This window comes from Nycticebus coucang, chromosome 8 (assembly GCF_027406575.1).
Source record: "Nycticebus coucang isolate mNycCou1 chromosome 8, mNycCou1.pri, whole genome shotgun sequence".
NCBI classification, from domain to species: domain Eukaryota; kingdom Metazoa; phylum Chordata; class Mammalia; order Primates; family Lorisidae; genus Nycticebus; species Nycticebus coucang.
In genome coordinates this window covers 135711826-135739173 of record NC_069787.1, presented here as the reverse complement: position 1 = coordinate 135739173, position 27348 = coordinate 135711826, and the positions used below count along the sequence as shown (strand labels likewise).

The 27348-nt window shown below is 48.4% G+C and overlaps 1 protein-coding gene across 1 annotated transcript in view; it reads left to right on the top strand.

Moving 5' to 3' along the window:
• Window positions 1–12707: 12707 nt before the first annotated feature.
• Window positions 12708–27348, top strand: part of SLC7A14 (solute carrier family 7 member 14) — a 107337-nt gene continuing 92696 nt past the window's right edge. Inside the window, exon 1 of the mRNA XM_053600399.1 lies at window positions 12708–12827. The gene's annotated coding sequence lies outside the window, so the exon portion shown is untranslated. The remainder of the gene's footprint in view (window positions 12828–27348) is intronic.

Below are 27348 nucleotides of genomic sequence, written 5' to 3'. Positions count from 1 at the left end.
GCGAGCTAGGATTGAGCCATTGCAGTCCAGCCTGGGTGACAGAAAAAGACTCTGTCTCTTTAAAAAAAAAAAGGAATATGAAGAATATTATTCAAAGTGTTTATGGACTTCTAAGCATAGAGAAGAAAGCTTCAGAGATAAAGTCTTGCTGTTGTTATCCACTTATAACTTTACTAGCTACTGCAGGCAGCCAGGGAAGGCCCCATTTCGTGAGCAGATGCTACGTGCCTAGCACCTTTTGGCACTCAAGAGACACCCAGTCATATCACCATCCCCCAAATGTTACAGGAGCTATGTCATTATCCTGTTTGCCACATGAGAAAAGTGGAGATCTAAGAAGCTAGTGATTGGCACAGGGTTACACAGCAAGTCGGCATCTGTCTGCTCAGAAGCTCCAGCTTCTCTGGAGATTCCAAGGAGAACAATCAGTAGGGAGCCTTATACTGCAGAGCTCACTCTCTCCACACGTGACACTGTCCTGGGATACTGGAAATGTTTCTAAAAATAGCACCCTGCTCACATGGGCGTCCATCTGGTCTTTCTCTAGCTATCCCAGCGTCAGTGTTTCTGAGCTCAGCGCTGTGCAGCACAAGCCACGGCTGCCTGTCAGCCACCGGCGGCTGGGGAGGAGCACTGCCCACAGCAGGTCTGCTGCTCTGAAGTCTCTGTTCCTCACTACATGACATCAGCCATAAAAACCAGTACTCACTTACACTTTCATTGTAAACTAGGAAACGCTATTAAATTCATGATCTATTCTTTTGTTGGTAACAACATTGTGAGGTAAATAGGGTAAATATTCCACTTATCCAAGGAGAGATTCTGATCTTCAGATATGAGATGTAAGACATGCTGGGGGTCATGGATGGGACATGGCAGAATCATGGATGGGACATGCCAAGGTCATGGGTGGGACATGGCAGGGTCATAGGTGGGACATGGCAGGGTCATGGATGGGACATGCCAAGGTCATGGATGGGACATGGCAGGGTCATGAATGAGACATGATAGGGTCATGGATGGGACATGGCAGAATCATGGATGGGACATGCCAAGGTCATGGGTAGGACATGGCAGGGTCATAGGTGGGACATGGCAGGGTCATGGATGGGACATGCCAAGGTCATGGATGGGACATGGCAGGGTCGTGAATGAGACATGATAGGGTCATGGATGGGACATGGCAGAATCATGGATGGGACATGCCAAGGTCATGGATGGGACATGGCAGGGTCATGGGTGGGACATGGCAGGGTCATGGATGGGACATGCCAAGGTCATGGATGGGACATGGCAGGGCCTCATCTCGCACAATGGACACCAGACGCAGTGATCATTCTGTTACCACCACCTGCCTCCTGTAAGTGGCTCAACCCTGCTGAAATCCTTTGTAGCATGAGGATAAATAATATCTCCAAAGTGATTGGGAAAAGAGAGATACAGTGATTCAGTCCTAGTCCGGTGGGCTTTGTTCAAAGTTGCCTCCCCCGTGCCTAACTCCCATTTTTGTTTGTGACTGCCCATCTATTTGAGGGGAATCTAATTTCTTCTGGCTTCAGGAGTAGGTAGATTATTAATAAGCATAATTCAAACACCCAGTTTTGGGGCAGGAAAGGACATGTGACCTAACCCAGGCCTACGAGGCTGAAGAGGATGTCCCTGGGGGCTCGTGGGGAGAAAGGTACTCTGGCTTTCTGGATGGTGTGTGGGGCTAATGAGGGGTGTGCAACCCTGTGGCCATTCTGACACCGTGATGACTGGGTTGAGCCACCGCATCGAGCAAACCTGGCCCTGCCCTGCATATAATCTACAGTGTCTATGTAACCAGCTTGACCTAAAAGGTTCTAAGGCAGACACAGAGTTACAAAAGCCAACAAATCCCCTTTATTCCAAGTCAGTTCGAGTTGGGTTTTCCTGTACTTGTAAAAAAAGGCATCCCCACTCATACACATGAACTACTTTTATACTTTTTTGGATAATTGCCTAGTAATTAGTAATTACCTAGTAACTAGAAGTTACTAGTGGCTCAGGGGTAATTACAGCTAAGTCATCCCCATACCACAGCTCTGGAACATAAACAGCTCTGGACCTGGTCCCTCGCTTTCAGCCTCTGTCCCGGCTGACAGCTAGAAGCAACATACCACACTTCTTCTTTCAAGTGCCTTTCCTCTGCTAATTTCTTAAAATAAAACATTCTCACCAAGACAAAATTAATCAGCACACTTGACATCTCCATTAAGAGTTTTTGAGCCAGCAAGGTGACAGCGAGGTGAACTAAGGGGAGCTGAGCCTTGGTATGACATGTTGGCAGCTGGTGACAGGAAGACTGATGTCTGTTTGTTGAGTCACTTTGGTTGGTGGCATCTCAGAGCTGATGGGATGGTACAAGGGGGTAAAAATGGGACAAAGCATTGGACAAATGCAATTGGCACTATTAAGAAAAAAAATTTCTTCTTCACTAATATTGTCAATACGGCAGTTCCAGAGGCATCAGGAACCAGGCAACACATTTTTTTGCCCTTGTTTACAAATAACTTTAATGGGATCAGTCAGAATCTCTCAGCACAAGACTGGGGTTATTATGTGAAGTGATCAGGGATGAGGTCACCTGAGATGGGCTTTTTACTCCAGCACCAGGACCCTGGGGTCACTGAGGTCTGGAAAATGCTTCCTTGTTTCCATCTGCTCAGAGCCTATTTCTGGTAGGACGTTTCTGGTGACAGTGTCCCAACAGGCTCCCAGCCCCCAGGGTTTGTGTGGTTCTACCCTACCTCCTAGACAATTACCATGTCCCATCTCCCTGATCCCAAGCATGGCTTAAGCAGCAGGCAAATGACTCTTGTCAGCCCAGTGAATACCATGGTGTTCCTGCTGAAATGTTGAGAAAGACGTGGTCTCCCTCCACTGGGGGTGTTAACCTGTTTTTTTTTTTGTTTTTTTTTTTAAGTGAGCCTGGCCAGGCACAATGGCTTATGCCTATAATCCCAGCACATTGGGGAGCGGAGACAGGAAAACTGCTTGAAGTCATGGGTCCAAGACCAGCCTCAGCAACATAGCAGGCGTGGTGGAAAACACCTATAGTCCCAGCTACGCAGAGTCTGGTGGTGTGAGTGTCCTGGGATGATGTGTGAGCCCTGGGCTGGTGTGAGTGTCCTGGAACATTATGAGTGTCCTGGGATGGTGTGAGTGCCCTGGGATGGTGTGAGTGCCCTGGAACAGTGTGTTAGCCCTGGGATGGTGTGAGTGAGTTTATTTTGACTAAAATGGTGGACAATGCCTGAGCTCTAGGGCCCTCCTGAGCAGGCTGCCACCCCAGCAGCACCCAGCCAGCGTTAGCTGTCGTGACTATTAGTTTTAAAAGTCCTTTTGCTTCACACCATTTCAGATATTCTTTGCAATGGCTGTTTTTATTTTTTAAAAAACTGAGAATAACAAGAAATAGCAAGTGTTGACAGGGATATGGAGAAATGGGAGCCCTTGGGCATTCCTGGTGGTAATGTAAAATAGTGCAGCCACTTCGCAAAAAAATATGCAGTTTCTCAAAATATTAACTGTAGATGAATTGTATGATTGAGGCATTCCACTCCTAGGTATATACCCAGGAGGACTGAAATCAGGGTCTCAAGGGCGACACACACCCATGTGTCCACCTGGGGCAAACAGAGAAACAAAGTGTGGCGTCGGTAGATGGAATAGTATTGAGTTTTAAAAGGAAGGAAGGAGATTCCGCAGCTCAGCACGTGGATGAACAGTGGAAATCTGATGCTGAGCGCAGCAAGCCGGTCACAGAAGTGCACACCCCGTCTGCCCTCTCACGCAAAAGGCCAGAGCGGCCAGGCCCATGGAAATGAGAGAGCAACACAACCTGACGGCTGTGAGGGCTGGGGGCCATTGTGTAATGGGAACAAAGCTTCAGTTTGAGCCAAATTCTGGAGATGGTCACATAACACTGCGACGTACTTACTGCCCCTGAACTGTACACTCTACACACGCATATTTACCACAGGGAAATGTTGTTTTTAAAGTCTTCTAGCCTTCTTGTTCAGGCTGAAATCACACACAAACCCCACTTTTTTTTCCCCTGCAGTTCTGGCCGGGGCCAGGCTCGAACGCACCCACCCAGCCCCACCCTGGTATGTGGGGCCGGCGCCCTACTCCTTGAGCCACAGGCGCCACCCCACAACCCCACTGTTTTTGCCTGCATCTTCTGCAGCTTGTCAGGTGAGCGTTTGCCCCCGCAGAGGCCCTGAAATGGCCCCAGCATCACTAGTGAGTGTGTCCAGGTCCCACATCGTGGACCATATGTTACCATCACTTCTCCCATTCGGCCTGACATAAACACAATACCTACGATTTGGAATTCCTTTATCTTGGGATTTACTTACCAGATGTAAGAAAAGGCCCAATTCTCAAACTATTCCGGGCTGCTGCCTTGACCAGGCAGGCCTCACGCAGCCCCAGGCCATGCTGACTCTGAGCAGGTCCAGGCCCCTCTTCCTGCCCTCTCCCTCTGGCCCCTTCTCTCTTGTTACTTGAGGACTCCTAACCAGCTGACAGTATTCATATGTGCGGGTAGCCTGAGTGTTTCTGCAAAGTTCATTAGTGAAGAATCAGACACGTTCAAGCTACTTAAAGAATTCAAAGAAGATGGGTGCTTGCTTGTTAAATCAGCCATTGTCAGCGTCTGTTCTGGACAAAACAATTATAGTCGTTAAGCTATTGTGAGACGGGATTAAGTTTGCTTCATTTCCCATTATAGCTTAAAGCACTTCTTCTGAAGATACACGAATTGGTAAACTTCCCAGCACTGAACACAGGGAAAGAGCAGCAGCTGATTCAGACAGGGTAGAAGGCCCAGGGCAAAGGGACAGGAAGGGAGCTGTGGACGCTGTTATTGCACTGTTGTCATTGCCATCGTCACCTGTGTCTTTAGATTAGAAGAGGGAGGTCCCAGAGAACAGGCAGAGAAGCCCGAGAAGGGAAACAGCCTGTGGGTGAAGCTTAGGGGTCTCCTTCCTCCTCACAACAGCACTGTCCATGACGCAGGCACCTCCTGTTTGATCACCATTTAACAGAAGATGAATCCTCTATTGAATGAGAACACATGAGCATCAGTCAAAACAAGAAAAAGTTCAGCTTGTCTCCTATATAACAAATCAGGCGTGGCAAGATGGTTGAAAACTGCAGAGGCAGTTCTGGGAAGCAGTGAGCTGTGCTCAGGACCTGGTCCAAGAGTCCAGCTATGTTTCAAATTTGCAAGTTTGCTAGAAACTGCCACAAGTCACATGAGAAAGATGTTCCAGACCAAGCTGAACACAGAGCTGAAGGCCGGAGTCTAGAATGATTGGCCAGTTTGCAGACAGAGGGCCACAGGGAGCCATGACTCAGGAGGGACAGAATGTCCCAGCAGGACACAGCAGTTTTTGCTTTTAGTCATCCTAAAGGCACTCCTGCCACCTGACACGATGAGACAAATGTAGGGAATCTTGAAATAAGGACAAGTAAACACTACAACCCTTTGGGGGAGGAACGGGGGGGTACAGCAGCCACACTGTGAACCCTCCCTCCCCGGGGGCTCTGAAAATGGACAACTTGGTCAGTGGTCTAGGCCTTGCCTGCTGGGGCCTGGAGGAGATAAAGGCTGCAACTTCACTCCCTTTTCTAAATTGTCTCATCACTTTTATCTGACGGGCTGGAACACTTTGCAAGTCTTTGGTCTTCTTAAGCGCTTTAAGAAATGAGTAAATGGAATGAAATAGTCTCATTTTCTAAAAGTCATTGAATTAAACAGGAGAAAGCTTATACACAGCAGGTGAATACACATCTTTAAAAGGCTGACAATAATCACTGTTTTACGAGGTGGATGCCTACTCAGAGGGGAGTAACTTGCCTGCACATCTCACAAAGGGAATCTGCTGTGGGCGTGATCGACCCACCAGCAGTACAATCCATTAGCCACTCGGAGATGTTGGTGTGGGCTGCCGGGACTGAGTGGGCTGAGAATCCCATACAGTGGGTGTCATTTCCTTCCCTCCAGCTCTCTCTTGTGCCTACTGATATTTTGTTTTTATTCAAAGATGCAGCGGTGGCTGCTGCCTCAGCAATGTAGCCTTTTTCACCTGCAAAGGTGGCTACAAAGACTATCCTTTGCCCTATGGTCATTCCTCTGCTGCCTGTTGTAAAGGCAGAGGCAAGAAAATGCAGTTCCCTGCTGTGGGAGGCTCGGTGCTCTGCTGGTGGGTCAGGGTCCCTTTATTCAGTGTGAGCTATCATCCTCTGATAGCCGCACCTGCTCTAATCCAGGACTACCCAGTCTGTCCCAGAAGAAGCCCTGGACTCCTGGCTTGTAGACTTGAGTCTATTAGAAGAAATCTCTTTGCATTCCCTTGTTTTATGAAGCACAAGTGGGAACTGAGTGGAGCTGGTAGAGGCTGAGACTCTTTAGACCCCTTCACATCCATCTCATTGTGAAAACACTAAAAATTGTCATCAGTATGGAGCAGCTGCACATGCCAGGTGCCCCACCTGTATTGTTTCTAGGCTGTACAGTTGGGTGTCATCAGTCCCTTTCAGAGGTTGGAACACTTAGTCTCAAAAACCTGAATAATGGGCGGCGCCTGTGGCTCAAAGGAGTAGGGCGCCAGCCCCATATACCAGAGTTAGTGGGTTCAAACCCGGCCCTGGCCAAAAACTGCAAAAAAACCCCCCCCAAAACAAAAAAGTTCTGTGTCACTGACACAAACCTGGCTCTGCCAGGCTCCCTGCTTCTCACCGTGGCTTCAGTACATGGGACAATTCCAGATGCCACTCTCAGGCCCAGAGAGAGTTTTCCCGGCACCCGCACTTGCCCTAACTGTCCTGTCCCCCACAGCCTGGCACAAGGTGACCCGTCCACGCACCTGCCCCTCCTGTGCTGTAAGGGGGGTCCCTTAGTACTTTGTAGAGTTGTTCTGATGTTTATTATAGGTTTTTCATTGTGAGCTGGGAACGTGAGTTCTGACAGATCCTTAGACTATTGATTTCAACCACTGCCTCATGGCATCCTACAGAGGGACATTCTCACGTGATAGAAAAGTTGGGGGGCTAACCCATGGGGTAGTGAGGCCTGTGAAGACGTCCCCCTGGGTGGACAACTGTGGCTCCCTGTGTAGCAGCCCGCATGGAATCCGGGTGCAGAGCTGGATGTCTGCACCCGTAGACTACACAAAGCCAGTCTCAGGGTCCCCGAGAGCAGGGAGCCCAGGAACAATGCCACCTTGCTGGCTCAGAGTAACTCTCCTGGACTTCCTGGGGGAGATTCTAGTTTGCAATCTGGCATTTATCCTGATTTACTCTGTGTGCTGACTTGATAAATTGTGTGAGCCCTCTGAGCCTCTATTTCCTTGGGTGTAAAGCAGGATCATAACAACCTGGTAAGAATAGTGTGAGGACAAAATCATATACATTTCCTAATACCAAGCCTAACAATTAGTATAGTCCCTCAAAAAATGAGAATTCAAAAAAAAATGGAGCTTCCTTCCCTTCTCCTTCCTCCCCTTTTCTTTGCCCTTCCTGCTCAGTCTCCCTGCCACTGTCCCTGACTGACCTGTCTCTCGTGATGCCCCCACTGACACCAGGGTTTCTGGCCTCCCGTGTCCCCTCTGCCCTTGTACTGCCTGTCCCCTGCTCGTGATGACAGGGACCGGGGGAAATGGACTAGTGTGGCCCTGGGAAGCTTGGCTGAGGGAGATTCCGAGAAAGGGGCTGAGATGACAGAATCAGGGATTGCCAGTGATGGGAAATGGTCTATATGGAGAGGCTGTCACTGGCTGCCTTGTCAGGTTCTACCCTGGCACCAGGCAGAAGGAAGTTGTTCCCCTCCACACACCTTGGTTTACGTGAGTGGGGTCAGATAAGCAGTTCTGGGCAGCAGCGATGTTCTTCACTCCCAGGACAGAGCGCTCAGTCACTGGTACAAGGTCCTCCAGCCCCGGTCTCACACTCAGGTGAGCTCTGAGTCTTAGTTGAGACAGGGCATCACAAACTAGCATGGAGTGATGTGAGCAGGGCCCAGAGTGACCCACAGTGGACGCATGATGTCAACAACAAATAAACGCTCGTTATTTTAAACTGTTGAAAGTTTGAGGGTGTTCATTACCACAAAGTAATCTACAGACTAGCAGTCCAAACCTTGGCTTCATGATGCAGCCCCTTGAAAAAGAAAAGGATTTGGGGTTAGTTTGTTGGTTTGATTTTTGGCCCTGGAAAGCAAACAAATGGCCTTACAGAGAGAACGCGGGCCTGGGAGATGGGTGAGCTGAGAAATGTGAGTTTCAGCTCAGGCTCCGCTAACTATAGGAGCTTAGGTCAGCTGCGTTCTCCAAGTCCCAACATTTTTCATCTAGAAAATAAGAGTGAACATGTCCCCAAATGTGGGACACGTACTGTCACTGGTGTTTTAGGTCCTTGCTCCTCGAAAAGTGGTTCCCAAATCAGCAGCAACAGGGTCACGGGGTCACTGGGATTGTGCATGACCCCACCCCAGACCTCCTGAATGTCACTGCGCATTTTCAAGGAGATCTCCCAGACGGTTGCTATGCTCGTGAAAGTCAGAGAAACATTGCTGCAGACGGGGCTAGGACTCCACATTAATGGGCCTGTAATCCACAATGAGAAAGTTATTCTTTTTTTTTTTTTTTTTGAAGTTTTTGGCCAGCGCTGGGTTTGAACCCACCATCTCCGGCATATGGGGCCAGCGCCCTACTCCTTTGGGCCACAGGTGCTGCCCGAGAGAAAGTTATTCTATTTCCACTTAATCTCTCAGATTACTTTATGGAGAAAGTCTGGCTAGGATGCCGGTATGCCCTTAAAACCTCCCTAGCAACTGTTAAATTTCCTTTTGAATAAGGAGAAAGCAAGGTTTAAGTTCCTGGGAAGGCAAAAGTATTTATCTTGACTACAACAGCATCATTTTATTTTCATTGTGTTTTTTCAAATGATTGTCTTGTATTCATGGAAACAGATACAAGTTTTCTACTTAAGTTAGTGATAGACACTTCTTTCACATAAATTAGTATAGAAAAGTGAGTTATTAAAGAAAACACATAATAAATGGGAAGAAGCGTTGGCTTTAATGTTTCCTCCGCATCAAGGGAGGAGGAAGCCACATGCCTTGGCCTCCGACTCTGACTTCTCTCCGTAATCTCACATGCTTGGCAACTTCACTTCCCGGGTGTGGGGTGGGAAGAATGCTATATCTGATTGCAAATCTGGCTGTGAAAGGGACACACCCTGCTCAGCGTCCCCCTCTTTCTGTCGAAGTTTAGATACTCGGAGGAAAATTTATCATAAACAATTGGCTTATGAATGTCCAGTCTACTTGGGAGGATCCTAGCAGCAGCCTACTTGCTGTTTATGGTGTGACAGTGACACGCTGGGTTGTGTGTCTTATATTCTGTCCTCCTGCTGCCCAAAGGTTCTGTTCCCTCTTGGAGACTCCAGACCAGCTTCCAGCCCGGCTGCCTCAGTGCCTAGGCTCCTCAGCTTCTGACCCTGCCCAGGGGCAGCCGTCAGGGGCAGTGATGCCGTGAGGCCCTAATCTGGAAGATGAGCTAGTGCTCAGCACCAAGTGCTCATCAAAATACATCATGAGAGAAAAACAGGTGATTGTTATTAATGCATCAGGCCAATCCCTCCCTGCCATTACCCTAGCAGGTCAATCACCAGGGATCTTAGCAATTACCCTGCTAATGACACAGTTTTGGCAAAAGGCCCTGAGTGAGAGCACTCTGCCCCTCCCTGTCTGGGTACCAGTTCTCCCCCACTCCGGCCCCTCACTCCTGATCACACTGCTCTGCTCCACCTTCATCAGGCACTGCCCTTCCCTCCTTGTCACTTGTTGATGGTCAGACTCCCCTAGACCATAAGCTCGAGCAGAGCAGATCCATCTCTGCCCCGCTCAAGGCTGCTAACATCCCGAGTGTTTATAACACATTGAATAAATGAATCAACATCTCCATATTCCAATTGTTGGAACAAGGAAACTAGGATGTGTACTTTCAAGATCAAATTAGTATTCTGTAATATCGCCCAATTGTTGCTACTGTGCCTGGTTCTGAACGCCTGTCTGCTGCATTTCTATTTATTGGTTCATTAACGTTCTACCTACAGCTGGAAGGTGTTTGCGGTGGCTTGTGATAAAGTCGACAGTTGTCAGGCCAAAGATAAGAGCTAGTAAGCAAGGCAGGAGAACCAGGGAAACCTACACAAGAAATCTTTATTAAGGGGTAACTTTCTACTGCAATCTATGCAAGATCCATTCCGTAAGCTCCCTTTTCCGTCCTTTGCTCCCAAGTTGACTTGGGCATTCAAAATTGGTTTCAAAAATTATTTAGAGTTCTAGAGCAATTTCTGGTGAAACTGTTCAAAGTTTTCTGAACTTTATACTCATCCAAGTAACTGCTCATGAAGGCAACATTTCGAGGCCAGATCAAACAATTTCATGCTTTCTGATACAGTGCAGAGTGGTGAAGGAGTCAGAGGCAGCCTGTACCAGGTCTGCACAAGTTTTCTGAGTGGTATATGTTGGAGCACGGTTGGCACTTTCTGAGCTTTCATTCTCCTGAAATATAAAAAGGTCCAGATTGGTTATTTCTAAAGAATATTAAAGGAAAACAGGAAACAAGACTGGAATCTGCTAAAAGGTGGGGATTTCAGGAGTTCCTGACTTGTGGGAAGATTTCCTTGGGCAGAAGATTGGAAACACATATTATCATTCAACTGCCGATGAGTATCCAGAAACCACTCCTAGAATATGACTAATTTTTCTTTCAAATCAAAGCCATTTTGAATTACCAATGCAAATCAATTTTACCTAGAAAAGGCTGAAAAGTCTAAACCCCACTGTCCTGAAACATAGGCACAGAACTTATCTCGGATAGTAGGTATTCAAAACCACTGGGATTGTAGCTAACCTTGTTCTAAAGACAAAAGGCCAGGAGAAAAAATAGAGATTTAATTTAGAAATCTGTCACGGAGGAGAATGAAACAAACAATAAAGACCTCAAATCATCACACCCCTTAAATCACAGGCACACAGGCAGAGTTAGAGAAACACACCCACTTTTCAGTGGCTTCCTGTTCCTTGACAAACCCCATCTTTCCATCTCTTTGCCGCCATGATGCATCTGGACAAGGGTAGACTCTGACACGTATTCACAGCTTGCATTTGTTTACAGTGGCTTCATCCCATCCAAACATCAGAACTATCTCACAGAAAAGGCAGACAGGTGTTTTTTTACCCATTTTAAAGGTAAGACTCTGAGAGCCTAAGAGATTTGCCAAAGAATGTATAAGTAACTGGCAGAGCTTGCACTAAGATTCCAGATTTCTGATTCTTTAACTTTACACTTTTTCTGCAATGTTTCAGAGCTTCTTGGGGGATCCAAACAGGTCTGACTGTGGCTGCAGAGCTGCTCAGTAATGAGGGGTGGTCTCCAAACTTCAGGCCTGGATGCTGGTCCACAGCAGTAATGAGCTCAGAGTAGGTGAACTCGCCTTTGCTGTCTTGGCAATAGTCAACATCTTTCTGGGGGAGAATCCCAGGATCTTGGGGCTCAGGGCAGACTCAAACCTAGAGCTGCTTTTGAACAACTCCACCCTAGGGAGGGGCTGTTGGTCAGCCAATATTCTTCCCAAACACAAGCGCAATGAATTTATTTCCAAGAGTGGGGGAAGGGACACATTTCATCAGCTCTCATGTGTTTTAAAGGCTTGAATTAAAGGTACAAGAACTCCTATAGGTACCTTCCATGCAAATCAGTCTACTCAAGGCATGTTAAAGATTTTGTTCACGGAGGAAGCCAAGCATGTCTGGATTGGTGCCATGTAGTCCAGCTTTTTGAGAGATAACTAGGCTCCAGGACACTGTCCCTAACAGAACCAAGGCAAAACATGAGCCTTGAGTCCCTGCTGTCCTCACTTGGATGGTCATCTCTAGCCTGGCTGCCCAGATGCCCCTTCCACATTTAACAAAGACTCTTACGCTTCACTAGCACGCATGCCATCCTGTCTGTTTTCTGAAATTTAATTTAACAGCAGGGGAAAAGGGCACTGGGCAAGGCAGTTCCAAGGATGATTCCTCTTTCTCCAGACAGTCCTGAGGTGGTCATTCCACAGATCGGAGAAAAAAGGCAGGGGCAATCCTGGTGAGTCTTCAAATGTCAGATCCACAGTCTTTGCACCCACAAATGTTGTGAACCTGAAGATGAACTTGGCCTACTCCAGCTTTGGAGGAGACAGGTTGTGTTTCCCTCAGGAGGAGAGCAGAAATCAGCGCCCCCACCCTTTCTTCCCAGCAGTGCCAAGAGGACCCGCAGGCCTCCGCGGAGGGGGCGGCCTCCCCAGGGCAGGACCAGGGACTGGGCCTGGCAGGCCGAGCAGCTGACACCGCAGAGTCCCGCTGGGCCCTGCTTTTCCAGGGAGGAGAACTATCCCCATCCCCGGCCCCCCGGGTCTCCACGCAGCTGGAGATGCTGGGGGTGGCACCTGGAGGCAGGGAAGGCCAGCGAGGGATGGGAGAAGGCCAGCGCCGATGAGAGACGCGGCGGGGCGGGGCGGGGCGTCCGGTGCGCTGCTCCGGCTCCGCGAAGCCGGGCGGGCGGGCCACGTGACCCCAGGAGGCGGAGACCGGGTGGGGGGGACCCGCGGCGCGGGAGGGCGGGAGGGGGCGACGGAGCGACTGAGGAGCTGCTCGGTGGCCGCGGCCGCCGCCGCCCATCACCGCGGGAGAGGCGGCCCCGCCGTGCGCGCCACAAGCCTGGGCAGCCGGCCCCGCGCCTCCGGGCCCGGTGAGTGAGCGGCGCCCTCGCCGCGGCGAGCCCCCTGCTCGACCCCCGCGACCGCTATCCCCGGGACCGGGTGGTCCGCTCTCGCTGGGTGAACCCGGCGCCGGAGCCACCAGAGTGGGGGCGAAAGCATGGCGCGGAGGCGGCGGCGCCCTCCGGGAGGGGTCCTTGGGGAGGAAACGGCGGGCCGGGGTCTCTCCGCCCCCGGCCGGGGAACGTGGGCTCGGCCCGGCGCGGCGGAGCGGGAGGCCCGGACAGAAGCAGCGTCCTGCGGCGGGTCTGGGGCGCGCTGGGCCCGGCCGTGCCCCTTGCCTGGCTCTGAGCCCAGGGAGAGGAATCGACTAAGGGGAGGGCGGGGGCGATGTCTGCGCCTTTACCTGCGCGCAAACTCTTCAAAGGCTGAGCCCGGACCAGGCCGGCGGCTCCCCGAGGGGCACCTGTCCCTGGAGAGCGGTGACTCACGGGGAAGGCGAGGGGGACGTGGCGGGAGAAGCGTCCCCGGAAGCCCCTCCGAGAGCGGGCAGCCCAGGCAGGGGACTGTCCCCTCCGCCGCTTCACCCACCCCAAAGCACAGCAGCCTCCCACGAACCCGGAGGGCTCGGCTCGGGCAGCGTGGCCACTCGGAGGCAGCCCCGAGCCTCCCCTCCTTCTTGTCACCCGCTCGCCAAATGTGTTTTATGTTGTGATTGAAAAGGAGGCGAAGGGAAGGCGGCGGGAGCCGCGGAGAGGTGCGGGCGGGGGGTTGCTGTGCGGGATCCTGGCGCTGGTGAGGTCTGGAGCAGAGGGGTTCAGCGGAGCCGACTCTGCCGAAGGGATTCTCGCCTTCATGGCCGGGAAAGTCCCTGTCCGAAGTTGGACAAGGACCACAGGATGGTAACCGCCCCTCCGCCCACCCAGCCTCGTATATGGTCGGGAGAGCGCCCGGGTCACGATGGCACCTGGCGGGTCCTGCGCCGCAGAGCCGACGGCGGGTGGGGCGCTGTCCGCGGTGCTGAAAGTCCTCGAGGCTGGGGCGGCTCCCCGCGGGCCAGCGTCCCCTGCCAACAGAAGCTCAGGACCACTAGGGGAGCGACTACAGACACAGGAAAAGGTGACTTCGTGGGCTCTCTGCTTCCCGGGACTCCACCTGGTAGAGCAAGGGGGGTGTCGCCCCAGGATCCAGCTGTGCTAACTTCTGTTTGTTTCCTCTGCCTGGAGCAGCGTGTCTTCCCATCTTCCCGGTGGGAATGTGTTGAAAGGCCGTTAAGGATGCTGCTTTGGTAACATTCTGTAGCGCTCGGGAGCCAGAGACTTGTGAGGCTGCACCAAGGCCGAGGGGTCCTAGCTCTGGCTTTTGCTCTCCTCAGCACCCTCTTCCGCATCCAAGCTCTAGGCAGCCTCGGTGTTTGTTTCTCTTACTAGTTTTGTTTGTTTGCTTGTGGTAGAGACAAGGATTGATCACTACATGGTCACACTGGTCTTGAACTCCTGGTCTCATGTGATTCTCCCACCTAGGCCTCCCAAAGTGCTGGGACTACAGGCATGGGCCACAGACAAGTTTTTATATCATGGGTAAGGGGGGAGAAGGATTAAGCCAATTTTGGGAGGCCTAGGTAAGAGAATACTAAGTGAACACCTGCTGGGCAATATGGTCTCATTTAAACATTCACTGCACCTGCTAACCCTAAGTGCCCTGTTTCCCCGAAAATAAGACAGTGTCTTATTTTAAGGTGTGCTCCCAAAGATGTGCTAGGTCTTATTTTCAGGGGACGTCTTATCTTTCCTGTAAGTAGGTCTTATTTTTGGAGGATGTCTTATTTTCGGGAAAACAGGGTATCACACAGGTAAGGAAACTAAAGTTAGATGTCTTCAATTCAGGTCTGCTTAATTCCAAATTCCAAGCTATTTTTATCCCCCCCTTTTGGTATCTGGCTTTGAATAGCTGTCACTGTGGACTAGAGCAAAAGGATGGCAAAGACTTGTTTTTCCACTCCACACACTCTGCTCTCCCTTCCAGCCCTTCCCTCTGTAATCTGTTCACCCACCCACTGTCACTCACTCCCACCCTCCCAACTGCTTCTCTGCAAGCTGCTCGAGATCCCACTCTTCACACAACTTGAGCTCCAGGATCACAGAGACAGGTTGGAGGCTGCACGGGCAGTCTCCCCGAGAGCACGGTAGGGGTTCCGGAACCCCATGGAGCAAGAGTCCTCGCATGCTGTCCTATTTATAGTTCTACTATCGAATGTTAGGTTTATAATGACTTTAAATGTCATTCAGCATCATTGTCATACAAGAATTGGGGAACCAGAAGACACCATCAGTCTAAGTCACATCACTGAGAACTTAGGATTCGACCCCAGAAGACGCCATCAGTCTAAGTCACATCACTGAGAACTTAGGACTAGATCCCAGAAGATGCCATCAGTCTAAGTCACATCACTGAGAACTTAGGACTAGACCCCAGAAGATGCCATCAGTCTAAGTCACATCACTGAGAACTTAGGACTAGACCCCAGCAGATGCCATCAGTCAAGTCACATCATTGAGAACTCAGGATTCAACCCCAGCTGTTGGATTCCAGGCTGCTCCCTTCCCCCTGCACTGTGGTGCCTGAAACACTCTTCCATGCCGGCTCCTTTGATTACCTCTGACAAGAGCATCAGCCTTCGTGAACTTTGTTCCACAACAGGCCACAGATACAAACAGCACAAGCAGTCCTCCTGGCTGCTCCTCCTTCCTGCTCCTTCCCCTCGGGTCCCACCATTCAGCGCCATCTGACCCAGCACAGCTACGAGTTATGACCCCCTTCCTCCATAACAGTTTCTCTGTGGCAGCAATTCACACATGAAAATGGTGATACAGAATTTCCCAGTTTGCTCCTATGTGGTCTCTATTTCCTCTTCTGTGACATATTCCCTCCACCCCCCAACATTTCCCAAAATTGGTTCCCCTAAGCAGCTTCCCACGTTCTCCTAGGGGCTTAGAAGAGGCCTACAAAGATCTAGGCATAAATAAATGTCATTACAAGGGCTAAGATGTATAAAATGTTTGCCACATGGCAGGCACTGTGGTAAGTTCTCTCATTGATCATTTTATTGGATCTTCACAATTCTGTGAAGTGGCAGCTTCACAGAAATGGTCCCAAGGCTCCAGTTCACTCTAACACACGGCAGAACCTGATGTCTACTCACTTCTTCTTGCTATTTTCTCCCCACTGCAGTGGAATTTCATCTTCAGTAATTGGATTTCTGTGTTGAATTGATAGTTTTCTCCTGTTTCAGCCTAGAGAGTTTAGAAATTCAGATTAAATTCAAACAGCATTGTTTTATTCTCTTATCTCTTAATATACAACACATCCTCCTCATTTCTTCTCCCTTATTTAAAAATCCATGTATGCCCCTTATTGCTAATGCCAACATCCTACTCCAAGCTCCCTCCAGAGCCAGCTAAGGCACATCTCATAATTAAATATACAACATCTGTCTGTTACTGATGGGGTGCCCTGGGCCCTGTGAACCAGAAGTCAAACTCTCCAGAACTGCCTTGAAGTCACCAGCCACATGTAGCTATTTACATTTAAATTTTAAGTAAAATATAGAAAATCAAAAATTCAGCCTCTTGGCTCAGCGCCTGTAGCTCAGCGGCTAGGTCACCAGCCACGTATACCAGAGCTGGTGGGTTTGAAACCAGCCTAGGCCTGCCAAACAACAATGATAACTACAACCAAAAAATAGCGGGGCATTGTGGAGCATAACTGTAGTCCCAGCCACTTGGGAGGCTGAGGCAAGAGCATCACTTAAGTCCAAGAGTTTGAGGTTGCTGTGAGCTGTGATGCCATAGCACTCTACCTACAGTGACAGCTTGAGACTCTGTCTCAAAAAAAAAAAACAAAAAATTCAGCCTCTCAGTCACCACCCTACTCATATTTCAAGGGCTTGATAATCATATTTGGCTAATGGCTACCAGATGTGCATCGCACAGTGCACACAGGGACAGTTGTCACCACTGCGTCACTACTGGACCATGCTGCATCCTCACAGAACAGGGAATTGGGAAGAAGGAAGGACCTATTCTCCCTTGAAGTTTCTTCCAAGAAAGAAAAAAAGCCACATATGCCTAGTACATCCCAGCAGCCCACAGAGGCCCAGGACAGTCAGACTACCAAGGAGAGTGCACATCTCCGGTCTCACGTGATGATCTGGCAGCTTCAGGGGTCTGTGTCTCATGATTCCACCTTACTATGAAGTAAAACCTTCCATGAATGAGATTTGTTGTTTTCCTGAATTTCAACTTAGAGATAGCCTGAAAGTTCTTCTTCAAAATTCAAGTTCACATATCACACATTTGTGTGGTAACACCTGTGTGTACCTAGTCTTAGTAAGCACAGTACAATAAACATGGAAAGAAGATAAAGCTTGGAGTCTGTAGTACACCTGCCACTTATAACTTGGTGCTATCACTAGCTCTTTAGAGCATCACTCCTTTACGTGCAAACCTTTGAGAACTGCCACAACTATTTCAAAGCACTTCTGTGAAAGTAAAATTGTGGGCACATCAAGTACTTTGTAAGGAGCAGGACTGAACCTGCCAGTGCCTGGTCATTTCATATACATGCAGCAGAGTCAGTACACACACAGGGTAGTTTAAGCTGAACACTTTTCTGAATGTTTTTGATCCTGCTGTGAATGTATTTTGCCTTTGCTGTCATGTATTACAATGAGGGGTGGAATGTCAAGGAAAAGCATTTGGGGTTGTTGAGATTTCTGGTTGGTCAGGTGCGGGTGATTGAAACACTGCATTCTTTGTGGTTTAGTTTGTTTGGCCCTGACTATTTCCTTCTCAGGAGTAAAGAAAAATTAAGTAGAAGGTCTCAGTGGTTTAAAATAGCTTTTACCTTTTAACTAATAGTTTTGAATTAATTGTCAATAATTATCCTGTCGTGGTAATAGCAGTTCAGAGATAACAAAAAAAAAATATTATGGATACTCCTCAGTATGAGTGGGTAAGAAGGAAAATTTTAAAGAAATATTTTTACTAATTACTTTTTAAAATGAGCTTCTGCCCATTCTCATAAATCAATGAGAATAAGATTAATTCTATATCATGCATTAGTTAACTAAACTCGTGAGGTTCCATTAGTGATTCCGACCTTAAGTAAGGAGCATTTATACCGTTCATTCTCTAAGACAGACTCTGTGGGGGTCACGAGCAGAACCCTGGTCACCTGGCTGACATTTACTGCCCACCTGCCTTCTTTCACCCTTTCCTGCACCATGATCTGTGGTGTTTATGCCTCGCTAGGAGAGCCTTTTAGATGCAGCCATAACCTTCTGTAATAGCTCACCATTTTGATACTTTTTCTATTTTTCTCCTATAACACAAAAACTAACACAAAGCTCAAACATTGTACAAAATGTGCCTGGACATGAAGCTGTTTCAAAGGATGGTTCTTAACTATATCTACTGTGATTGTCACTCATCCTTGGAGCTCAGTGATCCCCAAAGCCCTGGAGAGGTCAGGCTGAGAGTGGATAAGAGCACTAGATTTTACCCTGGTTCCAGGGTCTCTGCCGGGCCTCTGCCTTTTCTGGAATCAAGATGCTCTATGAGAGAAGCAGCAGAGACACGCTCCAAGCCCCTGCTGCTGATCCAGCCTGCCACTCTCAGGCCTCTGTTGCCCATGGAATTATATTACTGAAGGGAAAACTAGTGGGACAGTCACCTCTGGCCTCTGGTAGGTCATGCTAGCTTTAATAATAAACATCTTTTGATGGGAGTAAGGCTTATTCACTTTGTGGGGCTTATACCTTGGAAAGGCCTGGATTTTGAAAAGAGGAAAATGCCATTTCCTGGGAGCTGAAAGGAGTTTAATTTTCTCTGTCTGTAGCTTAAAAGACTTCCTTGATTTTGTATGCCAAGAAATAAAGAGAACTGGCAATGTAGCTTTGAAACTCATCCTTGTAGCATGTGATCATCTATTTAACCAATGACGTAATTGAGGAGTGTCCTATACTGGCACAGAAACGCCATGGTGAAGGGTGTCTGGAGCTCCTGTAGCCTGGCACACGGCACTCAGTATGTGTTTGTTGAATTCAGGCCATTATTCCGGGTCAGTTCCTGCCACACACTCATCTTGCCAGCCCTGTCTACCAAAAAAATGACTAATCTTTATGGCATTTTCCTTTAGCAAATCAAGCAGGGACAAACACAGAACATCAGATCTCACCCTAACAACCACACGCATACACATGTGACGGCCAAGATAGACTGGTCCTGAGAATTGTGTCCCTCTGCTGTCCTCAGAGAAGAAGGGGCACATCAGCCCCAGCTCTTTCATTTCACCGTGATGAGGCAACTTCACAAACTCAAAGCATAAACAGAGTCTGTGTGCTTTTCCACTTTTACCTTAAAGAAATACTTGTTATATCCTCAGGAAAGTATTGAATTGACCTTTCTGACTGTGGCAGGCAATTGCCATCGTTCCTAAATTCAGAAGAAGCTTATCTCAGAATGAAAGCACATGTATTAATTTGAGGGGAGTTGGTGAAGTCACAGTCTGACAGTTCAGAGAATATTATCCCTTTTCCAGGAATAAGTGGGCAGCCCTTTAAAAGCTTTAACAAGTGATTATTGATAAAAGTAAAAGAAAAACAGATCATGCCATCCTAGCATGTCAATAAGCAAATGCCTAGAATTAACTGATTCTCATTTGCCAAAGGCAAAATATTCCAACCCAATAAACTGTCCTACAAATGCAAGCTGTTTCCATGACCTCTTCACTTATTTTTTTGTTGTTTTTTTTTTTGAGACAGAGTCTCACCATGTCGCCCTCAGTAGAGTGCCATGGTGTCACGGCTCACAGCAACCTCAAACTCTTGGGCTTAGGCGATTCTCTTGCCTCACCCTCTCAAGTAGCTGGAACTACAGGTGCCCGCCACAACACCTGGCTATTTTTTTGTTGCAGTTTGGCCCAGGTCAGGTTTGAACCCGCCACCCTCAGTACATGGGGCCGGTGCCCTACCCACTGAGCTACGAGCGCCACCCCAACCTCTTCACTTTTTGATTTTTTTCATTTGTTTGTTTATTTAAATAATCAGTAAGTAAAACAAATTACACCCAGGTATTTGAAATTCAGATACAAGATGGTCTTCATAATTGGAAAGACTTACTTATTAGAGATTATATCTATACAAAATATTATTATGCCAATATTTTGTAACAATAGCATACTGAACACTATCACTTCTCAGAGAAATTGATGCTGAGATTGTCACCCATGTTAATGGCAGTGGTTTAAGTAAGACTTGTGTCCCTCTCAACTCACTTCTCTTTGAGTCTTTTGTTTTGTTTGTTTGTTTTAGAGGCAAGGTCTTGCTCTGTTGCCCAGGCTGCAGCACAGCACAGTCATAGCTCACTCCAGCCTCCAACTTCTGGACTCAGGCAATCCTCCTACCTCAGCCTCCCAAGTAGAGGGGGGTGCATGCCACAACGCCCAGATAATTTTTTAATTTTTTGCACAGATGTAAATCTCACTGTGTTGCCCGCGTGGTCTCTGACTCCTGGCCTCAAGTAATCCTCCCACCCCAAGTTCTGAGATTGTAAGCATGAGCCACCATGTCTGGCCTCTGAGCATCTTTTAACATCATTCATCTTTCCAAGTCATGAAAACTTGTTTAGTCAATGAGTTTAACTGCTTCCTCCAAACTTTTATCAGAGCTTATAGGAGTAGCAAAGTGGATGTATTTGGATTCAGATTATTTCCCTGGAAACATCCAGGTGAAATGACCTCAATGATAGTTAATAGGTCCATGGGTGACACTGAGAGCTGGAGGAAGGATTCAGAGCCCCAGAGTCCTCATTGCAAGAATCTGGGCAAGCGTTTAATACTCTGACCTTCTTTATATTCATCTCTAAAACGAGATGTTTGGATGAAATATTATTCCAGGCCCTGCAAGCTAAAACATTCTATGGTTCTATGAAATAGGGCTAAGGGCTTGGATCATCTATACTCTGACTTGATAAGCCCAAAGAATTAAAAACAAATCAAGATTCTTATTTTTACCTCCTTTCATATTGGAAGCTCTGAGCTTCATGCCGGTAACAATATGGTATTGATAGCTAATGTTTATTTACATTTACTTATGACCCTATAAGATTGGTCATAAAACCCATTTTACAGATGAGAAACTTGAGTCCTAAAGTACTTAAATAACCCTGCCCAAATTCACACAGCTAACAAGTTTGTGCTTTTGTGCTATGCCACATCCATGAGAGCCAGGAGCCTCTCAGACAACTGAGTGTATCATCTGCCAACAACTCTCCGCAGGGCCCCGCTGTGGTCTGCAGACCACCCTCCACAGGGCCCCGCTGTGGTCTACAGACCGCCCTCCATAGGGCCCCGCTGTGATCTGCAGACCACTGGCCACAGGGCCCTGCTGACCTTGGGCAAGTCACTTAACATCTCTGGGCGTTATTACAATTACTTCTAGTGTAAACCATGGAGTGGGGAATGCTGGGTCACTGGCTTTGGTATTGGTAGGATATGTGGTGCCACAGGGCCCTGCTCTCTGGGGATTTTGTTCTTTGCCTTCATCTTCTGGCTAGAAGAGTGATTGAGAGGGTGGACAGGACCTCAGTTCCGTGTTTCTGTGATACTCTGTAGGGACCTGCGTTATCTTTCATAGGATGGTTCTCGTCCCTGTGCAGTTGATGAGATCAGTCATTATCTCAGTGGCTCAGGACTGAACGCTGTGTGCTGCGGGCTGCTGCCTGCAATGAAGCCCCGTCTGCCGCCCCTTCCCAGCAAGTGTGATGGCCACACACCACGGTGCAGTGCCCAGCACCTTCCAAAGCTACAAAAGCTAGCCCAACACATTCTCACTATTCCCTGGTCTTCTGGCTCTGCCCCCAGGTTTTTGGCTCAGAGTAACAATCTAGACAGCTTTTCATGCAGAGAAGAGCAGCCCCCAGAAAGCCATTTCCTGAAGGTGGGCTTGAGTCAGGAGTAAGACTACAGTCTGCAAAGTCATGGTGTGAAATGTATTTTCTTTTCATTGAGCCTGTCATACCAAATTAGTCATAAATACAGGTCACCCCAGCACTCATCTACTTCCTTGTGGATTTCAATGTGCCCCAACCCTGCAAATGAACACCTCAATTTAACGTCTGACCACCAAATAGTGCTCTGACGGGGCCAGTGTGCGCACGTGCGTCCGTTCTTTGCCTTTAGATTCTAGTATATTCTCTAGCTCCAGTTTCTGGAACATGTGGCTAATAAACTAGCCACATGTCCTACCAATACCAAAGCCAGTTACAGAATGCATAACTCTGCTCCTGCCCCTGTGGTCTTCTAGATTCTTGTGGGGAGTTTGGATGGTGTAGGAGTTAGAAGATCTGGTTTCCAGTCTTACCTCTGAAATACACTGCCTAACAGATTTGAGCCAGTGCCATTCAACTTTTTCAAGATTGTTTTCTTATCTTTAAAATAGGGGGCAATAGAATTTGCTCCTCACTTTGCAAATGGGGCCAGTGAGATAGCATTTGTTAAAGCTAATTGTAAACCACAACATCTGTACAAGGAAAAGGATGAATTTCCCATCCTTTCAGTCCTTCACAGTGAAAAATAACTCTCAAGTTTCTGACACCCAATGTTAAAGCAGGGTTCACAGCTATTTCAGTGTCTTTAGAGTTACCAAGATCTGGTCCTAAACTTGCAAGTTTAGAAAATGGTCCTTACAATGGGTAAAGCTTCCTGGTTCCTTCTAAATCAATGGGTCACAACCTGGGGCCGTGTCACCTCACAGAGGGGTATTTGTTATTGTCACAGACACCAGGGTGGGTGTTACTACTGGCTTTTGGTGGGCTGGGACCTGGACTGCTATGTCCGTGGCACTAGGCAGGCCAGTGCTGGGGAACACCAAGAGCCATCCTCCTGCCCTGAGAAATGCTCAGAGTGGCAGCTGCTGCTGGTCCCCAGCTCTCCAATGGGTGCAGACAGGGAGAATTTACTCAGGACCTCTCCCCCAGATGAAGGCCACCATGCCCATGAGAGGTCTCATAAACATCACTGAGCTCCCAATAGCTTTACTAAAACATAAAAAATGGGCCAGAGATCACTGTTTTTTTTAACTTGGCCTCATACACGTCTGTAAGAAGCCCCCACCAACTTTAGTGGCCAACGGGTCCCAATATCTTAATAAGCCCATAATATGAGACCTAGCCTAAAGGTTGACATGTAGGAATCCTAGATCAGTACGCTGTGATCTGAAAACCAGCACCTTTGAAGTTTACTGAAGAAACATAGGGTTTTGCCCAGACCCTATCACTAGTATAGGTCTAGGTAGGCACTGAACACAAAACCCAGTCCCTGCCCTCACGTCACCCACAGTCTGACAGCCAGACAGATGCAAACCCCACTCATCACGTGTGTGACACGGCACGCGCTGCACTGTGTTATCAGGGACCCTCTGAGGGGGATCCAGGAGCAATTCACCTCCGTAGAGGAAATTACAACTGAACTGTGGCCCGAGTGGTATAATATTTTCTCACATGCATACAGGAGAGAGAAGGTTATTGCAGAAATGGGATAGCACATGGAAGGCTGGCGGGTGAATGGAGGTGACACAGGTACAGGCCGACACTCACCTGGGTGGGAGTGGTGGGAGATCACATCGGAAGGACAGAAGACCCTTGAATACAGCTGGTGGGTATATTTATTCAGCCAGGAGTCTGTCCTTTGGACAGGGTTTTATGATTGTTTAGGAATATCATTTGTATTCAGGGCTATTGGAGTCTAGTCTTACAACTAGGAGGAACCTCAGAAGCCATCCCAGCCTTCTCCCTCCCATGGTTTACACTAGAAGTAATTGTAATAAAGCCCAGAGATGTTAAGGTCAGCCAGCAAGTCTATGGCGTATAAGGACTAGAACTGGACCGTCCTCTCAGGGCACAGCATTTCCTCTGCCCTGTGCCGCCTTTGGGAATTTTATTCATCGTCTGGACATCATCCACCAGCACACAATGTGATGATTAAGTATTTATGAAGTTCCAGGTTTTCCACTGCTCACTGTTAAGGTCTCCCATAGTTCCTCCATCACAAGCAGATGACAGCTAAGACTCTGAGCTGCTGCTACACAAAGTTCTCTCTGCAGACGCACAAACAGCACCCAGGCGCATGGACGTGGCAGTCTCCCTGTGTCACACACCCTCCCTGCCCCTCCAAAGACTGCCAGAGATCCATGCAGGTAGGCACAGCCTGGACAGAGGCCACCCCCCAGGCTGGTCTGCAGGTAATTGGCTGCTCACACCCGTGTGTGCGTGACTGCGGCATCTCCCTCTTCTAAAGGAGGGGGCTTCAGAACAACACAGCTGACTGCTCAGGGCTAATCGGAGGAGGACAGTGGACTCCAGAGTTTCAGCTTTGTACAGGGCTGAATTTTTCTCTTCTCTTCACACTCCTAATAACTTTTCCAGGCTTATGATCCTAAACTCTGCCTCGCAGTCTGTCTGTGCACACTGCAGTTTCTGAGACTGGCTATTCCCCATTTCCCTTCCTCCCTGGCCGCCTCTCCACCACCCAACACACCCAGTGGACATTTCTCAGCTCACCGCTCAGTCGCTGGAGTGGAGCTGAGCCCCAGAGGGAGACCCCCTGACCACGTTGGCACAGCACAAAGCAGTGGTGGGCCTAGATTCCCTATCCCCAGCCCTGGGCTCTCCCCTTGCCCTAGACTGCTGGTTCTGTGGATGGACAGCTGGTCATCCACACACCCGCACTCTCGCTGCCCAGCCGGAGAAGGGATGGAAATGACTGAGCGGCCTGCTCCAAAGTTCCTCCCAGGGCCTTGCTGGGCACCCACACCCACTGCCCTCCTGCTGTGTTAGACGTAGATCACATTGAGAAGCTGGGTGGGGGGAGCTTAGGCTCTGGTCGAGGGGATACTTAGGGCCAGCGCTGTCACTCAGTAGTGGAAACACCAGAAAACAAAGTGCCAAGAAGAAAGACAGCAGGGCCCAGGGCTCCCATCCTTTGAGAATGAAGCAAAGTTCACCCGAAGTTCACTGTAAGTGGCGGCTTATTACATTATGATCCTAGAGACCAGACAATTGGGTTACTGGGTGGATGTAAGTAAGATTGGCAGCGGCCAAGAACGTGAAAAGCCGACTCCCAAACCGGTTCTGCTCTGGGGCCATGTGTTCTGCCTCACCCGGTTGGTAGGACGTGTTTCATTTAATATAGACCAAGTTTATATTCACAGAAGGTATTTTTGTAATCAGTGGAACTCAAATTTTCAGGGTAAATTACTTCTAAGGAATCATTTAAAGAAAAACAGGTGGTATTTCAGTAAGGATCATGTTGAAAAGAGAAGCACAAAGACAGGAGAAGTTCACAGACTCTCCTGTCAGGGAGGCCTGTCTCACGGTCTGACCAGGCTAATTAGATTCTATCAATTCTATCGAGAGTAATCTAGCTTTGAGGAACCAGCTCACTGTCCAGGCCCAGGAGACTGCTGTAAACTGGGGACATTGCAGGCACATGGGTGCTGCGGGTGGCTCCCTCCTGCTGTGGGGACAGGGGGAGGATGTGATAGTAAGAGCCGGCCTGTGAGCACAACAGAAGGTTAGTGAGTTAGAAGGACTCAGGAAACGTTGAGGCTGCAACAGAGACAAGAGAGTCTTTCCAAACTCCACCCAAGAGCTCTTTCAGGTTACTGGAATCCCGGTGCCCACCAAACAGAGGGTCTTACTCACTCTATTTCCCTGCTGGTGGGGAAGCCAGCAAGTCCTTTTGGGTAAAAGACAGAGACTGTGTCTGGTCTCCGTGTGGCCCTGTCCTCTGTGGGATGTTGCTCCCGACATGTCGATGTGTGGCAGCTGCTCCACTCACACCTGTCTTGTGTCACTGAAATGCTGAGTCCATAGGGAGCTCCGCTCCTCCCACAGTTCAACGGCCAACTGTGAGGAGCCGTGTGAGGGCTCGGGCTAGTTCTGTAAGGGACAAACCCCTAGTACTTGGTGCCAATGCTGTTTATTCCGTTTTGTAGGGGTCAGGACCCAGTCTTGCCCTCAGCACACCTCTGCCGTGCCCTTGGCAGTGACCCCCCACGTGTGGCCCCTGACGTTCAGCACCTGGGTCAGTCATTGTCGATACAGTTATGCGTGACTATGACTCAGCTACAAAACGCTAAAGGAGTTGGCTCTCCAAAGTATTTTAAAAAATCAGACAACACTGTTGCTCTAAAAGAGGCCAAACAACCATTTTGACTATTTTTATTTTCCCCTGAGCTGACTGGTTACTGTCTTTCCAAGCTGGAGCAAACTCCTCAGACAGTTCGGGATCCATTTCAGGTTCTGTCCTAGTCACAAAGACTGTGACACACTTTCTATTACAGCACCAGAACACAGGGAGAAAAGATGAATGAGTGTAGCCTGTTCTATCAGAAACTCACATTAATGCAGGCGCTCCAGCACTGAACCATCACAGCAGAGCCCGGGCTTCCCTGCTCCACACTGCCCAGCAAGCAGCCTGTGTCCCTCCCTCGCGCCCTCAGGTCTGCTCAGGCCCGCAGTTATAAATAGACTTTTGGTCTCATAACAGTGTATCAGGAATCCAGGGACACCTTGTCATTTGGCATGTGGTGTCATCCCCTTATACTTGTGATTTCAGTATGACAAATTAGTGAGTGTTCTCCTTCAAATTGAGGATAATCAGACAGCCGTGTCATGGCACTTCTGGTGAGAGCTGCATTCCTGATGTTGACTCAGTCCTCCCAGGCAGGTACTATGATGCTCATTTTACAGACATAGAATTCAAATGGCTTACCCAAGTTCTCAGGAGGCTCCAAGGCCGTCTGACACGTCGGTCTGCCCATCTGTGCCCACCCACAATCTTAAAATTCTCTCTGAACTGAATAGACCAGTCCTGATGTATCTCAGGGGAGTGCACGGGAGATGAGCACGGCCTCCTGGGCCCACCTTCATTGCCTTAGCAGAGAATCAGGCCCAGGAGTTCTAAGATTCATTGTGGGATTTTGAGCAAGTCATACTTTCCTAAAACTTCTGCTGCTAAAGTGAGAAATAATAGTTCTTTATCCCCTCTGTTATGTGTTCATCCATTCACTCAACAAATGTACTAAAAACTGAAGCTACGATGGAGGAAAATAGACTAGGGAGTATTAATAAAAGTAGGAACCATTGTCCTGAATATTGTTGCTAAAATAAAAATAATATGGAGTCCCAATTTCCTAGGGTACGTGGAGGACTCAAGATATTCAAGACTGGTTGTTTTGGTTCAGTTGTCTTTATCAGCAAGTTATTTGAATTCTTCTTACATAATTGTCAAGGAAATAAAGTTACAGGCCTAAATGACCAACATGATACAAGTTATTCCTTATGAAAGCAAAGGCCTGGATCTTCAAGATTCCTGGGAGTGGTTGCAGAAGACAGATTTGCCCTGAACTGTCAGTGATACACTCTACATCTCAAGACTTAAATTAATTTTCTTGACATTCAAGATACATCTTCATGTGCCAGGAACTCACTT